This window comes from Panthera onca, chromosome C2, assembly GCF_046562875.1.
Source record: "Panthera onca isolate mPanOnc1 chromosome C2, mPanOnc1 haplotype 2, whole genome shotgun sequence".
Taxonomy (NCBI): domain Eukaryota; kingdom Metazoa; phylum Chordata; class Mammalia; order Carnivora; family Felidae; genus Panthera; species Panthera onca.
In genome coordinates, this window is record NC_138347.1 from 88,815,166 (window position 1) to 88,830,513 (window position 15,348).

The window sequence follows — 15,348 nt, forward strand, 5'->3', positions numbered from 1 at the left end:
TATGACTGCTTGTCAACTGAAGAAAGCAGCATCCTTGCTTACCTCCTAGTGCAAGGAAATCTCTGTTTTTGGTGTGCCCAAATTCTTTCACCAAGTCTACACAGTGTTCCTTTCTTCTCTCAGTTATGCTACAAGACTCCCTGAATTGAATTTTAGCTGGTTGCTTTTTGATTATCATAATAAGTAAACATTAAAACAACAACTATAACAATAGTTAAGTTGTCCTTCTGATTAAAAGGCATTTTAAATATCAAAATAAAAGGCATTTTTAAAATATCAGTTATTTGGCATATTGTAGATATCAGTAGTTGGCTCCAGAATGAAAGCAGTGACATCTTGTGAAATCTCAACACAAAGAATAAGACTGACTCTTGGTTAAAAGACCAAAAAAAAAAAAAAAAAAAAAAAAAGAAAAAAAAAAAATCAACAAATGACAACAACAAAAATACCCTAACATAAATCAGTAGAACTATGGAGCTATCACCGAAGAGATTTAAGAAATGCCTACATCTCATAAAAGGAAGATCAAATTGTTCCCTTAAGACTAGAATATAGCCATAGCAATTCAATCTAAGCAATGATCTGAAAAAGAAGAAAAATATAAACACAAGCAAGTAGCTCATAGATTGTCTAGCAAAAGGTATACTTTCACCAAGAGGAAGACTGGGTCAGAACAATCCAAGGGAGACCGTCTGTCTATAGGTCACGGTATCCAGAGGGAAGATGACTACATCACAGTTTCATAGCCTGATGGCACCACTTACAAATATTATATAACTAGTCCCTTTGCTCTGATTCCATGCCTAACAAATACATTTCCTATAATAATTTGACTTTCATATATACTTTCCTAGAAAATAGGCGATGTGCTAACCAAGACATACATTTTCTTGTACATTGTGTAGTTAAATATCTCATTCTAAATCCATTTTTTTAAGTTTATTTATTTATTTTTGTGAGAGGGAGGAAGAGAGGGAGGGAGAGAGAGAAAACATGAGCAGGGGAGGGGAAGGGAAAGAAGGGGAGAGAGAGAATCCCAGGCAGACTCCATGCCACCAGTGCAGAGCCTGATGTGGGGCTTGAACTCACAAACTGTGAGATCATGATCCCAGCAGAAATCAAGAGTCAGACGCTCAATGGACTGAGCCATCAAGGTGCCCCAGTAGTCTTGATTTTATAACCATGTGTTTTGAGTCTAGTTATGAAAAACCAATATCACCAAATGAGTTTACTCAGAATACTGACAACATTTGTGTCTCTTAGCCTGCAAGTCTAAGGATTTACATCTAGATGAGAATTTCAAAAGATGGTGGAAATCATTTGGATTCCTTGTTAACAGGAATTTACAGTACCTTCTTAATTTTGTAAGTATGAAATGGTATTCCATGATATAATTGTGTTCACTTTTGCTTTTGTATTATTTATTCTGTGGTTATTCAACAAATACTTATTGAGAAATTATACAATTATGCAATTATGTCGGGAATCATGCAAAGTACTGACATACCAAACAGATTTTGGTATGATGTGATGGGATGTACATTCTATAACTAGCACTTCTCATCCACTGCGCATGCACACGGTGCCAGGCACTGTTCTTAAAACTCTTATGACTATCATTCCATTTAATCTGCATAACCTCTAAATGAAATATTTTTATTCTTAATCTTGTTTTTTCTTAAGAGAAAACTGAGATGGCTAAAGGTTAAATAACTTCTCACAATCACACAACTGGGATGCAAAGTCAGAGACGGTGTCCATATAGCATATGGATTCCTAGGATAAGAAAGAGACAAATTAATTACACAAAAATAGGCAAATGTAAATGATAATCAGTCCTATAAAAGAAAACTTATAGTGATATATGAGAATGGTATTAAATAAGACCAGATATGTAGGCAGAGAACAAATCATGAAGACTTTTTGTACCATGTTAAACAGGAGCCACTTAAGAGTTGTAGCAAAAAAGAAATTAGCTCTTTTAAAACATCACTTTGTTTACCAAAAGGATACAAAAGTACTGATTTGAAGGGGCACACACACCCTTATGTTTATAGCAGCATTATCAACCATAGTCAAAGTATGGAAAGAGCCCAAATGTCCATCAACTGATGAATGGATAAAGAAGAAGTGGTTTATAGATACACAATGGGATGTTACTCAGCCATCAAAAAGAATGGAATCTTGGCATTTGCAATGACATGGATGGAGCAAGAGTGTATTATGCTAAACTAAATAGGTCAGAGAAAGACAAATACCATATGATTTCACTCATGTGCAATTTAAGAAACAAAACAGATGAACATAGGAGAAGGGGAAAAAAAGAGGGAGGCAAACCATTAGAGACTCTTAACTATAAAGAACAAACTGAGGGTTGATGAAGGAAGATGGGTGGGGGGATGAGTTGAATGAGTGAGGGGTATTAGGGAGGGCACTTGTTGGGATGAGCACTGGGTGTTATATGTAAGTGATGAATCACTAAATTCTACTCCTGAAACCAATTATTACACTATATATTAACTAAATAGAATTTAAATAAAAACTTGGGAACAAAATAAATAAAAGATCACTTTGGTTGCAACCCGGAGAATAAAATTGAAAAGAGGATGGGTGGATGTGCATTCAGAAGAAATTTTAAGAATCCACTATGGAGGCATTTGGGTGGCTAAGTCAGTTGACTGTCCAACTTGATTTCAGCTCGGCACATGATCTCGTGGTCATAAGATCATACCCCACATTGGGCTCTGCACTGACAATGCAGACCCTGCTTGGGATTCTCTCTCTCCCTCTCTCTCTCTTCCCCTCCTTACCTATCTCTCTCTCAAAAATAAGTAAATAAACATTTAAAAAAATCCTTTATGATCAAAAACTTCAGTGGAGATGGTGGAGATGGGAGAGGTGGACTGTTATCAGTTTAGGATGTACTATCAACAGAACTCATGGAGGGGTAAAAGAGAAGGATATGTCAAGGACAGCTTCTAAGAATCTGACTTGCACAGCTGAATGGATGATAAAGCCATCCCCTGGGACAGAGACATACAAGAAATAAATCACATCTTCTAAATTATCCTTGCAAACCCTTCTTAACACCGCCCTTCTTAAATGTGTCAAAACATAGCCAATCGTTTCTTCACTATTTTTATGTGTATTTTCATTATGCCTTAAGCCTCACTGTAGGTCTATGCTTTTACTCAAAGGAGGCAGGGAATGACCTCTCTCAGTCTGAAATACTGTTCCCATTTGTTCTTCCTGAAACCTGACGACTTCCCCACTGGATTTTTCTTATTAAGAAAAAAAATATTTTTTAGAGTAGTTTTTTGATGCACAGCAAAACTGAAAAGAAAGTACAGAGATTTACCATATACCTTGTGCCCCTACTTTTACACAGCTTCTCCCATTATCACCATTCTCCACAAGAGTGGTATATTTGTACAACTGATGAACCTACCTCAACAAACCATTAGTACCCACAGTCCATAGTTTGCATTAGGGTTAGCTCTTAGTGTTGTACATTCTATGGGTTTGGACAAGTATGTGATGACAGGTATCCATTAGTATACTATCATACAGAGAATTTTTACCACCCTAAAAACTCTCTGTGCTCCACCTAGTCATCCCTCCCCTCACCCCTGGCAACCACTTGATCTTTTTACTATCTCCATGGTTTTTGTCCTTTCAGGATGCCATAAACTTGGAATCATACAGTATGTAGCTTTTTTAGATTGGCTTCTTTCACATAGTAATATGCATCTAAAGTTCTTCCATTTCTTTTTATGGCTTAATAGCTCATTTCCTTTTAGTACTGAATAAGATTCCATTTTCTTCGTGTACCATCATTTTTTTATTCATTCACCTATTATAGCACATCTTGGATCCTTCTAAGGTTTGGTAATTATGAATAAAGCTGCTATAAATATCCATGTGCAGGTTTTTGTGTGGATATAAATGATCAATTTTGGGTAAATCCAAGGAGCACAATTGTAGGATCATAGTGCAAGAATATATTTAGTATTGTAAGAAACCAACAAAGTATCTTACAAAGTGGCCACATTTTACCACTTATTAGATTTTTAACCTTGTCCATATATTCAGTATTTCTTGAGGACTTAATATTTGCCAAATATTATATACTTGAAGCCAGATAATTATTGAAGATTTTATTCAATAGCATCTCTTCCAAGGCATCCTGTCTCTTAATCCTTTCTCATTGGTAGCCCTCAGATCTTTCTTTCAACCTATTTTGAAAGAATTACTTCATTTGTTTTGAAATCTGCTTCTTGGTATGCCTGTCCTCCCGGACCCCATCTTTAAATGTGTTGCACTGTATCTCCATTTTCCTCGTGCCAAACATAGTTTGTATTGCACAGTAGAGACTGTGTTTGTCGGTAGAATGATATTGATTAGACCATGGTAAACACTATAATACCCGGGTAAGTATGCAGATTCATAACAAGAAAAAGATAGGTGGCTGTGAGTTCAAATATATTAGAAATCATCACAAAGAAACTGTAATTATAAAAATTGTAATTGTAGAAATTAAAGACACGCATTTTTCTAAGTGCTGATGCCTCTTGTAATATGTGTCCTTTTTTAACATTTCCAATATTTCTGTATCACTGATTAAGTGGCTCAATTTTGCAGTGACTCAGGGAAGCATTCAACTAATGTAGAAAATCATGCTTCAATAGGGAGAGAACTTAATCTTCATTTCAGACCCATGCCCTACATTTTCCAGCAGCAGTAATGACTGTCTTCATGGCAGCTGTTTTCTATGATTCCATCAGTTGATCTTGAGTAGTAGTACAATTCCTTGGAAATATAAGAACTAAAATACGTTTCCTGAAAACTTTGAAAAATAGGATGAAACATTAATCAAAACTAAAACAATCATCTGTAAGAGTTGTATCATGTGCCTGGCACTAGAACTATTACTGGTCACTGAAAGGAAGGATCAATTACATTAGTAATTTGTCATTAGCCCTGAGGAATTCTCCCAGAGTGCTCTCACAGCTGATTGAAGTGCAGGGGAGGCGAATCAGAAAGAGGGCTGTGAAGGACACAGTTTCCACAATTTTACATTGTTTGACTGTATCCAGATTCTGTTGTGAATGAAGTTGTGGCACTTTGAAAAATCAGCCCATTAATGGACATTAATCCTGAAATTAAAAGGAGGGGGAGAAATGCAGTGGGTGTGGTACCAAGAGAATCAAAAACATATTTACATAAACACCACTTGCTAATTTAATGACCTAGGGAAAATTCCCTACTCTCACTGTACCTTCATTAAGTCCTCTGTAAAGTGGGAGCCATGATATTCCTACCTCAGAGTGTTGCTGTGGGGATTAATGTGTCAATACAGGAAAATTGCTTTGGACACATGGTAACTATCAATAAGTGCTATTTTTGTTGTGGTGGTTGTTATTTCCCTGAGATGCCTGCAGTTTAGTTTAATTGTCTCCTACAAGTTCCAGCCCAAGTGGGGTCTACAGTAGGGTGGAGGCCAGAATGGTTCCTCCACTCTTTAAACTCATCCTCCTCTATGGCTCCTCAGTACATTTGAGTCTTGTTGTATGTTTTTTATTTGGTTCCAGTGGCATATCTTTCTGATTCATCTTCCCTTTAACCTCTGTCCTCCCAACCTCTCCCATCTCTTCTCCTCATTTCCTGCTATGGGGGATCCTCAGCTGGTTCCTTTGGGTTCCCATTTATCTAGACACGCCTGGGGGATGGGAGTGTGGAGCAGATGAACATCAATTAGATGACTTCCTCTGTTGTCAAATTGGGCTTTCCCTTCCTGTTCCTGAAAGTATCTTGGCCTCTTCCTCACCATGATTTTGTTGTCCTAGCTTTAGTGTCTGCTAGGCCTCAAAACATTGTACGAAGGAAAGAATGATATTAAGAGATTTAAAAAACCCTCCTTTGACAAATCACAAATAATCTAGAAAAATCCAAATCGAATCCTGCCAACTCCTGTTTAAAGCTCACTTATAAATACAGTTTCTCATATTTAGGATAGTATCCAAACTCCACACTACGGCCAGCCAGACCCTGCATAATCTGGACTCTGCCTCCTGTTCCCACTCACCTCTCATCACTCTTTCCTCCTCTGCACATCACTGGCCTTTCCTCAGTTTCTGCAAAGTTTAATCTCTTTGTTGTACTTTCATGTGTCTGCCTGAAATTATCTTCCATTACCTCTTTGCCTCACTCCTTTTTTTGCTAAAACTCCAGGTTTTAGCTTGATTGTCACTTTTGTTGCAAGGCCTTTCCTTTCCTGTCCTTCCCACCTAAATTAAGTTTTATGAATTTTCATAACACCTTGTATTCCCTCTGGAGCATTACTCATAATTTATAATTACGTATTTTTAGTTTGATAGAGTTCTAAATGATGACCTCCTCCATAGGCTCTGCATGGACCATGGCTGTCTTGTTTACTACTGTACCCCTATAGATTCAATAAATGCCCTATAAATTCAGAGTGTGGAAAACACTCAAATGCATAGATTTTAGAATTCTATAGTTATTACCAGTTGTAGACCAGGGGCTGTTACTTCTATGAGCCTCAGGTTCTTCATCAGTAAAATGGAATCATGTTCCTTAAAGTCTTAAGATGGAATCCTATGCTAAACTCACCGCACTGGGCAGGTGTTTAACAAAACACACTCAGGGACTATCACCTGTCCTTCCTGCTGCCATCCTTGCCTCCCACAATCTATTTTCACAGCCAGTGTGTTAAGAGAGAAGCTGGATCACACTATTCCTCTGCTTGAAACTCTCCAATGTTTCTCCATCTCATTTTACATTTCTTGGAAACACACAGCCCCACAGTCTGCCTTCTCTCCTCCTCTCCTCCTCCTCCCACTTCCCAATGTTGTCCCCTACTATCCCCCCTCTCTCTGTCTTCCAGACACTCTGATCCCCTAAATCATCATCAAGCACACCAGGCATACTTCTGTCTCAAGCCTTCTCCATTGGGAATGTCTTTTTTTTAGGAATCAAAACTCTCTCGTGGCTATTCTAATTGCAATCACCTCTTGCCCTCAGCACTCACCATCCTCCTTAGCTTGCTTTGCTTTTGTCATCTCATTTATTCAGCCTTCAAAACACCCTAGAAATTTCATATTCATTATGTTTATTTTCTGCTTTGCCCCACTAGAAAGTAAACTCTATGAGACAGACAGGTTTGCTTATCATATAAGCAATTGCTGTAGCCCTAACACTTCGAATAGGATCTTCACTATGGTAGGTACTTAATCAATATTTTTAATTAATAAATGTAGCTATCATAGTAAGATTATTATTATAATTTTTTGGAGATAAAACCCGTCTTTCCAAGGCACTCTCCTATGGGTTCTATCCCTATTTCCATAATAGAAAAAGTTTAATTATATGTTATCACCCAAACTTTCAAAACAATTTATCCCTCCAGAGAGTTAATCAAAGGCAAATAACTTAGCCAAAAAATTGCTTTGCATTGAGAGGCACCTGGGGCTTTTTGTCATTTGGTCATTCTTATTTGAAATATCTGGTTTTGCAGAATATTTTTCAGGGGATTCTCTTTCTAATTTGGTGTTCTAGCTTTCCTCACCAATTTCTGTATCTTATTGAAGCCAAATATTTGCATTACACTACAGAGAAAGCATCAGGACCTTTTCAGTCTTCCCTGTCCACAGTCTCTACCCTCAGTCTCTATTAGGTGATTACAGACCCTGTCTCCTTCACCTGTATGTCTGGTTTACTATGCCGCACTAGATCTTGATTGCCTAGTTTTGCCTTATATGATCCTGCTGCTTCTTGGTCGCTTACACAAATTTAGCTACTTGGCCTGATTTTGGTTTTTATTGGCATCAATATTTTTCTTTTACCATTGTATTTCATCAAGCTTTTCCAATGTGGTCTTATTATACCTTATTATAATCTCTAATTTCCCTTTAGGGGTATCTTGGGCTTGAGATTGGGTGGGGGGAGCCAAGAAGGGGCCATAACTGCAATGATGTAGGGATGGTGGGAAGATTATATATATCTAGGGATTAATTTAGTTAAAACACCTCAAGCCCTTCCCTGGCAGGATTGTCACATGAGAGACACAGAAGAAAAATCCCCTTTGGGTTACAAAATTATGAAAGAAAATGAAAGCTGGTGAGAAATGAAGATTGTTTATTTGTTTAATTCTCCCAGGGCAGAAAGACCATGTGTTACTTTACTTTTATATCCCAAGCACTTAGCATGGTGTCCAGTACATAGAAGGCTTTAAACAATTGCTTCTTGTTGAATTTGTTGGTAAAGATACATACATGGCAGCAGCACTTATTATAAATCTACAATGGATTAGTGACGCTACATGGTTGCTTTAGATCAGAATTATCTCATGATTAAGCAGTTATCATCCTATATGTATGTATATATTTTATGTATAACATATTTAGGGAAAATAGTCTCCTGCCTCGCCCCTTCGCCTGCCACGCTGTCCTCCATACCACATCACTCCTCTGCTCGGAGCTCTCCACTGACTTCTCCTTGCCTCCAGGATAGTGTGCAAATAGCTTGGTACATACCAGAAGGATCTCTGTAGCATACTGGGGAGCGCTGTGGAAAGCAGTTACAGAAACAGGCTTTGAAATCCCTCAGAGCCGGGCTGCATTAGGACTCTAGCACTTACAAGCTGTGTGATCTTGGGAAAGTAATTTTTCTATGCCTCAGTTTCCTCAACCATAAAATGAAGGCATTAATAATGTCCTCACAGAGCTCTTGAGAATATTAAATTATTTATGGTGTTTATCACACAGAGAAGAAATGCTAAATACATAGTAGTTGTCATTGATGCTGTTAAGATTAGTTGTGGTGACATTATCTCCAATTTATCTTTTTAGGTCTACCTTTCCACCCTCTCTCCTGAGTCTCTCCCCTTCCCTGTCTGTGGTCTGTACACTAGTCACAGATTCTCACCATTTTCTGTATCACACTCTAACTCTGTGACTCTGCACATGTCATTATTTCTGCTTGTATTTCTCCTTTCAACATTCTCTGGGTAGTAAATTCCAATTCATCGTGGAGACCTGCTTCAAATACCATCTCTTCTGAAGCCCTTTTAGCTTGTCCCTCTCTTTAGAACAGCATTCAGTTCACCCTTCCATTACAGGTACAAGGACAATGTATGGTGTCATCAGGGATGCTTATTTAATCAAAGACTAAATTAAATAAACTCTGTAAGTGGTAAGAAATGTAATAATTCCAAAAATGAATACTGTCTAGAATTGTAATAATTTCCATTGCAATTCAGGAGAGTAAAAACCTCTAAGAAAAATGAGTAGGCCTGAAATATTTTCATTATTGTTACTGGGGCTCCAAAATAAATTCTCCTCACTGCAGTTTTCTTTTGGGTGCCTATCCAGTATCCTGGAAACTGATTCATCAATAGTTACTCTACAAATACTAGCTGCATGACAATGTTCTATATTCTGTTTAGATCATTAAAGCGCGCTATGCCTGATCAAACCGCATCCCGTCATAGCACACTGACAGATGCTTTCCCTATACGAAATAAGGACTATCAATCGCATCTTTTGTAGGCACAGGTTCTGGATAGTGGTAATGGGTCAGCAGACCCATGAATGATTGTTTTCATTTTGGTGGCATGATGTCATAATTTGGTATTGATGGCACAGTTCTGGCTCAATAAGTTTTATAAAATTGTTGCTTACAAGTTATGGATAACAATTGTGCACAAACACTCTGTTTGATTGCATGCCATTTGTAGCAGTGGATGGAACAGACTCGGTGGTATAGGGTGCTGTCGCTCTTTCCACCTGTACCAATGCACAGGTGATCACCTTCAGGAAACCCGCAAAGGTGAGCGCTAAACAGAACTATTTCCCTGTGGCAGGAAGAACCCCAGCCACCGAGCAGGCAGGAGGATGTTCTCGAACGCTTCCACAATAGACACTTGGCCCCTCAAATATCATCTTAGTAAAGTGTTTTTCTTCTTTCCTCTCTTCCTCCCTCCCTTCCTCTTTCCCCTCCTCCCTTTCCTCTCTTCCTTCCCTCTTCCTTTCTTCCCTTTTAACAAAAAAGAAATATCTAAGGAAGTATAACTTATATTATGTTGAAGATTACTGAAAGCCATTTTCTGATTTATTATCAATCTGCAGGAGGGGAAGAACATCCCCAGGGGTTTCCATGGAATGAATATTTCTTAATGGCTAAGGATTTAGAAATTATTTGAGATGTTTAAAGGCTATGGGCCAGGAGCTTATAGTGGCCTCAAAGACAAGCATGGGTTTTCTGGATTGTTAGATTAACACAGTGTAATAAAAACATTCGGAGAACTATTTGTTCCACAATCCACTATAACAGGAGGTTTTCCCGGCCAGCAGGGCAGTTGCTTCAGAATGGCTCACAGCACACGATGGTATAAATATCTGTTCTTCCTAATGCATTTACTTAAAGTAATAGATTTTGAAATAACTGTCTTGTGCTAAAGAACTATATCAGACACTTAACATGTATGAACTTTTAAAATATTCATATAGCCCCATTGAATAGAAATTGTGGCAAACTGACCTAGAACCTGGACAAGATCACACAGGTATTAAATGATGGAACTGAGTTGAGAACCCAAGAGTCCTAGAATCTAAACTCCCTACATCTCTTCCTGGATTCCTGCCTCCTATGGTGAAGGAAATTTTACCCTATTCTAAAAGGAATTATTTCATTTTGTTTAAAAGAAATCTATTATGTGGTGGTTTGTTGTAGCTGATACCCATTTCTTTTCCCACGGACATTTTTCTGACATCAATTTCAAGGAAATAGAGATTAAGGATAGAATATAAATCAACTAGCTCTGCTTCGACAAATAGAATTTTTAAGGTCTATACTCCCTTTTTTATGGCTTTTGTTTATGAGAAGGTGATGGCTCATTTATTCACAGTTTAGTTTTTGTGTTTTACATTGTGCAATGAGGTGGAATTCTAGGAACTTATCCTAAATAAGTTTCCAAGCAAAGAGCCTTTTGTAGTCCAGAATTAACAAATATTTGTGGATGATGATAGTAATAACATTTTAGTGAGATGGTACCAGGAATGACTTTTGTTGAATATATTATCTTAAAATGTTTTGCTATCTACTCTTCTAATTTTATAATAATTTTAAAAGCAAGGTATTACTATTCCTTTTAATATAGGATAAACTAATTCATCAGTAAAATAACTTGTCCAAGTTATTCAACTAACTTGGACTCCACAAGTTCTCATTCTGTAATATTAAATGGCCTGTCCAAATAAGAGGGAAGAGTAGTCAGTCAGCAGTGCCTTCGGTTAAAGTTAACAGAAACAGATCTACAGTGACTCAACCAGTCGTGACTTGTTTACATAGACCAAGTCCAGGGTTGAGCAGGCCAGCACTAGCATGGCTGCTCAAAGAAGTCACTAGGGAATAAGGTTTCAAATAACTTTTGATCCCCTCTTTTAGAATGTGGCCTCAGTTCCCACGATTGCAGCTGTGACTGTCCCCTACTGGTCCTCAGTCCCTCACTGTGGACAAGAAGAAGGGGTGAGAGGTGACAGCAAAAGGCTCATGCTAGCTGAATCTATCCTGTGTTATCAAGAAAATAATAGCTGTCCCAGCAGTGTCACCTGGTGATTTCCACTTACTCGTTACAACAGTGCTGCATGAGCACTCTTTATGGTAAGGGAATCTGGAGGATTGATGCAGATGCTAGCTGCATACATTGATGCCATGAAAGAAATTGGAGTTGTATTCAAAAGGAAGGACAGATTTGGGGTTGGCTGGCAGCAGTATCTGGCACAAAAAACTGATAGCTGGGAAAATGAGAACTAGAGCTGAGTAAAAAATTAATAGAGAAATCTAGGAAGCCTAGAAAGAGATGATGCATTATTTCTCATAGAGAAATATATTGGACAACTAGATGAAAAGGATCAGAAGGGAGCCGTTTACTCAACTACTTAAGTATATTTTCTGTTAACCTCCCTATTGGTCTAATTATTTGGGCACCACAGAGCAATATCCTACCAGTAGCTATAAATGGTTCCTACTGGTATCCTACCAGTAGTATAAATGGTTCCATTTATACTGCAAGAAAATACCCACTTAGTTAGGACACTCAAATACAGCATAAAGACTCAGTTGGAGAAATGGTTTCCTGGTCTTTAGGGTGTTTTCAGAAGTAATTTATGGCCCTATACATAGCCATGTCATCAGTAAATCAATACTGCAGACCCCAGACTTTTAAAGATAGAAATTACTGTCACAGTGCTTTGGGAATCAAACATGTGTGCCTCTAATCTTGACAAAAAATAAAATAAAATAAAAGGGAAGGAAGGAAAGGAAAGGAAAGGAAAGGAAAGGAAAGGAAAGGAAAGGAAGAAAAACAAAACAGATCTTTCAGATGGCAGAATATATTTAATCAACTCTTGTGAAACCGGGCCTGGTTACATTGATAATCTGCTGAGCTGTCAAACTTGAAACATGTCAAACTTTGCCTATTGATGAAAATGAGTCCCTTTCTTTTCCTCTCCAGCACAGAAATTCATTATAATTATTCTTTCTCTGTAAGGTGCCTGGGTATATGTACATCTATATGCATAAGGAATGGTAGAAAGAGGAGTTGATGAGAGGAAATTAGAATCTCTTCCCACCTCAGGATCAATCTTAACAACATAGAAAGAACAGGTGTTACAGCACATGTGCTAAAATTGGAAGATTTACACAGCCCTGTTCATGGAGCATTTGCAAATTCACAAAGCTCTCCATGTTTTTCCAAGACCCCCCTGTGAAATTTTGTCTGATCCTGTGCTCCCGTAGCAATTGGTGCATCCTTGCATTAACATGTGTCTTGCTGTGTTTAATTATTAGTGTACATATTTGTCTTCTTCACAAGGCTATGAATTTCCTAAAGACAGAGCACTATATAGGAAATTGAACTTGAAAACAATATACTAGGGATGTTCTGAATGCTCCATTTCTAGGATCTTTAAAAATAGATGTTTGGACATAGACATGTGTAGAGCCAAGAGGCCAAACCAGTGACCCTTTCAAGACTTCCAGATCTAAAAGTCTTTTTTAAAGGAATTCCTTCAAAAATAAAAGCAAAAGGCATCTATTTGGTTATCTAGAATAAAAAAGTAATTTCATTTTCTCTCTGCTACTTAATTGGCTCTTTTGCCAAAAGCACATTTAGATTTTGAATCTCAATAAAGTTACGCTGGTAATCATAAAAGATTTAAGAGTATTCATATCTCATTTCATTACTGTTAAACTACTGCCTAAACCCTACCTATTTCTATAGGCTGGAAACAGCTACTACAGGAGCAGTATCTCCTCTACTAATCATCACTAACAGCTCTTAACGGGATTGAGAGTATTGAAACACCATCATTGTTATGTAGCTGGTACACAGAGTAATATTAGAAGGAATGTGTTCATTCGTACATTTCAGGGACATTTTCTTCAAAAGATTAGCGCCAAGTCCTGCTCTTACCAAAGAACAGAAAAGAGCTCAAAATCCTTCTGAGGGTGGTGAGTACAGGGGCTCTAAAACAATGCCTCCAAGAACTCATGAGATCATGACCCGAGCTGAAATCAAGAGTTGAACACTTAATGGACCAAGCCACCCAGGTGCCCCAAAAGTTTATTTATTTATTTTGAGAAAGAGAGAGATCACGAGTGAGGGAGGGGCAGAGAGAGGGTGTAGAGAGAGAATACCAAACTGGCTTGGAGCTGTCAGCACATTCGATCTCTCGAACCATAAGATCATGACCAGAGCCAAAATCAAGAGTTGGATGCTTAACAAACAGCCACCCAGGTACCCCTGAGTGATAATTCTTTAAGCTGAATTGGATAATAGATACATATTGTGAAATAATGCAAATATATATTTATGGCACAGAGTTCCTAAGCCCTTTGTAATTTCCTGGATGATAGGAGCGTCTTTTATTCTAATGAGGTGATGTTTGGTGGGCTCCCGAATACCTTCAGGATGGGGACTAATCACCAAAAAGACCAAGCCATGAATAGAAGCTTAGAACTTTTAGCCTCACACCACCCCCCTATCCTCCAGGAAAAGAAGAAGGACTAGAAATTGAGTTAATAACTGATCATACCTACAAAATGTAGCCTCCATAAAAATCCCAAATATGGGGTTTGGAAAGCTTCTGGATTGCTGAACATGTGAAGGCTCTTGGGAGGGTGATGAACTTGGAGAGGGCCTAGAAGCTCCGTCCTACATCCCCCACACTGTGTCCTACACATCTCTTCTATATGGCCATTCATTTATATCCTCTGTCATATTCTTCTATAAAAACTGGTAAACATATGTAAGCAATTCCCTGAGTCCTTGAGACATTCTTGCAAATTATTTAACCCAATGAGGGGGTCATGGAGGTATAGGCGACAGCATGGGACTAGTGACTGGTGCCTGAAGTGGGGGCTACTTTGTGGGGCTGAGCCCTCAACTTGCAGGAGCTGATGCTAATTTCAGGTAAATGGTGTCAGAGTTGAATTAAATTGCTAGACATTCAGCTGGTGTTCTGTAATTTTTCAGTATGGGGGAAAGACACCAATTTGGTGACCAGAAGTGAAGTGCCCTAAATTTTGATAGTAAAGGAAAAGAATAGAAAACTTTTTGTATATACATACTCACTCTACTTGTATGCTTGAAATTATCTACATTTAAAAAATTAAAACATTGCTACCTTCATACAGCATATATTTCAAATGATCTGTATCTTCTATAAATATATTATGGTTGTGTGGCTTTTTTAGAGGATTTTTACTTAAAATTTCTATGCCAGTTGTAAGTCCTGAACAGAATGAAAGAGCCCATTCCTTTTTTCTTAATCCTACCACTTTGGAAAACAAAAATGTGTTTTGCTATTTATTGTTTTGTGTAAAGTTCATTATACCTTCACGTTTTTCCCATCATGGCTACAGACTTCATAATTTATTTGACGTCTTTCCTTTTCCACAGGTGTTAGTATTTCGAACTTAAAACTCACTCAGTAATTATTATTGTTTAATTCATTGCTAAAGCTCTAAGTCAAGAGTTATAGAATTCCTTGAATGTGGTGAGAGTTTGTTGGAAGCAAATCATAATGAAATGCATGTAATTCAATTCAAATTTTCAGGGAGCACCTACAAGAAGCAAATCCTATCGTGGCAAATTTAATACCAAAACAAATAACTATAGTGCCTGCCCTGAAGGGTCCCATCAGATAATGAATAATATGGACACACTGTAGTAAATGCCAAGAAAGGGAAATAAAATTATTGTTCACAAATAAAGGTAAGGAGGAGGGACAAAGAGGAAGAAGATTTCCAAAGGATAAATCTGAG

The 15,348-nt window shown here is 37.8% G+C and overlaps 1 long non-coding RNA gene across 1 annotated transcript in view; it reads right to left on the reverse strand.

Moving 5' to 3' along the window:
* Positions 1 to 1,698: 1,698 nt before the first annotated feature.
* LOC144617368 (uncharacterized) overlaps positions 1,699 to 15,348 on the reverse strand; it is a 46,780-nt gene continuing 33,130 nt past the window's right edge. The window contains exon 4 of the long non-coding RNA XR_013557770.1: positions 1,699 to 1,776. This is a non-coding gene — a long non-coding RNA (uncharacterized LOC144617368). The remainder of the gene's footprint in view (positions 1,777 to 15,348) is intronic.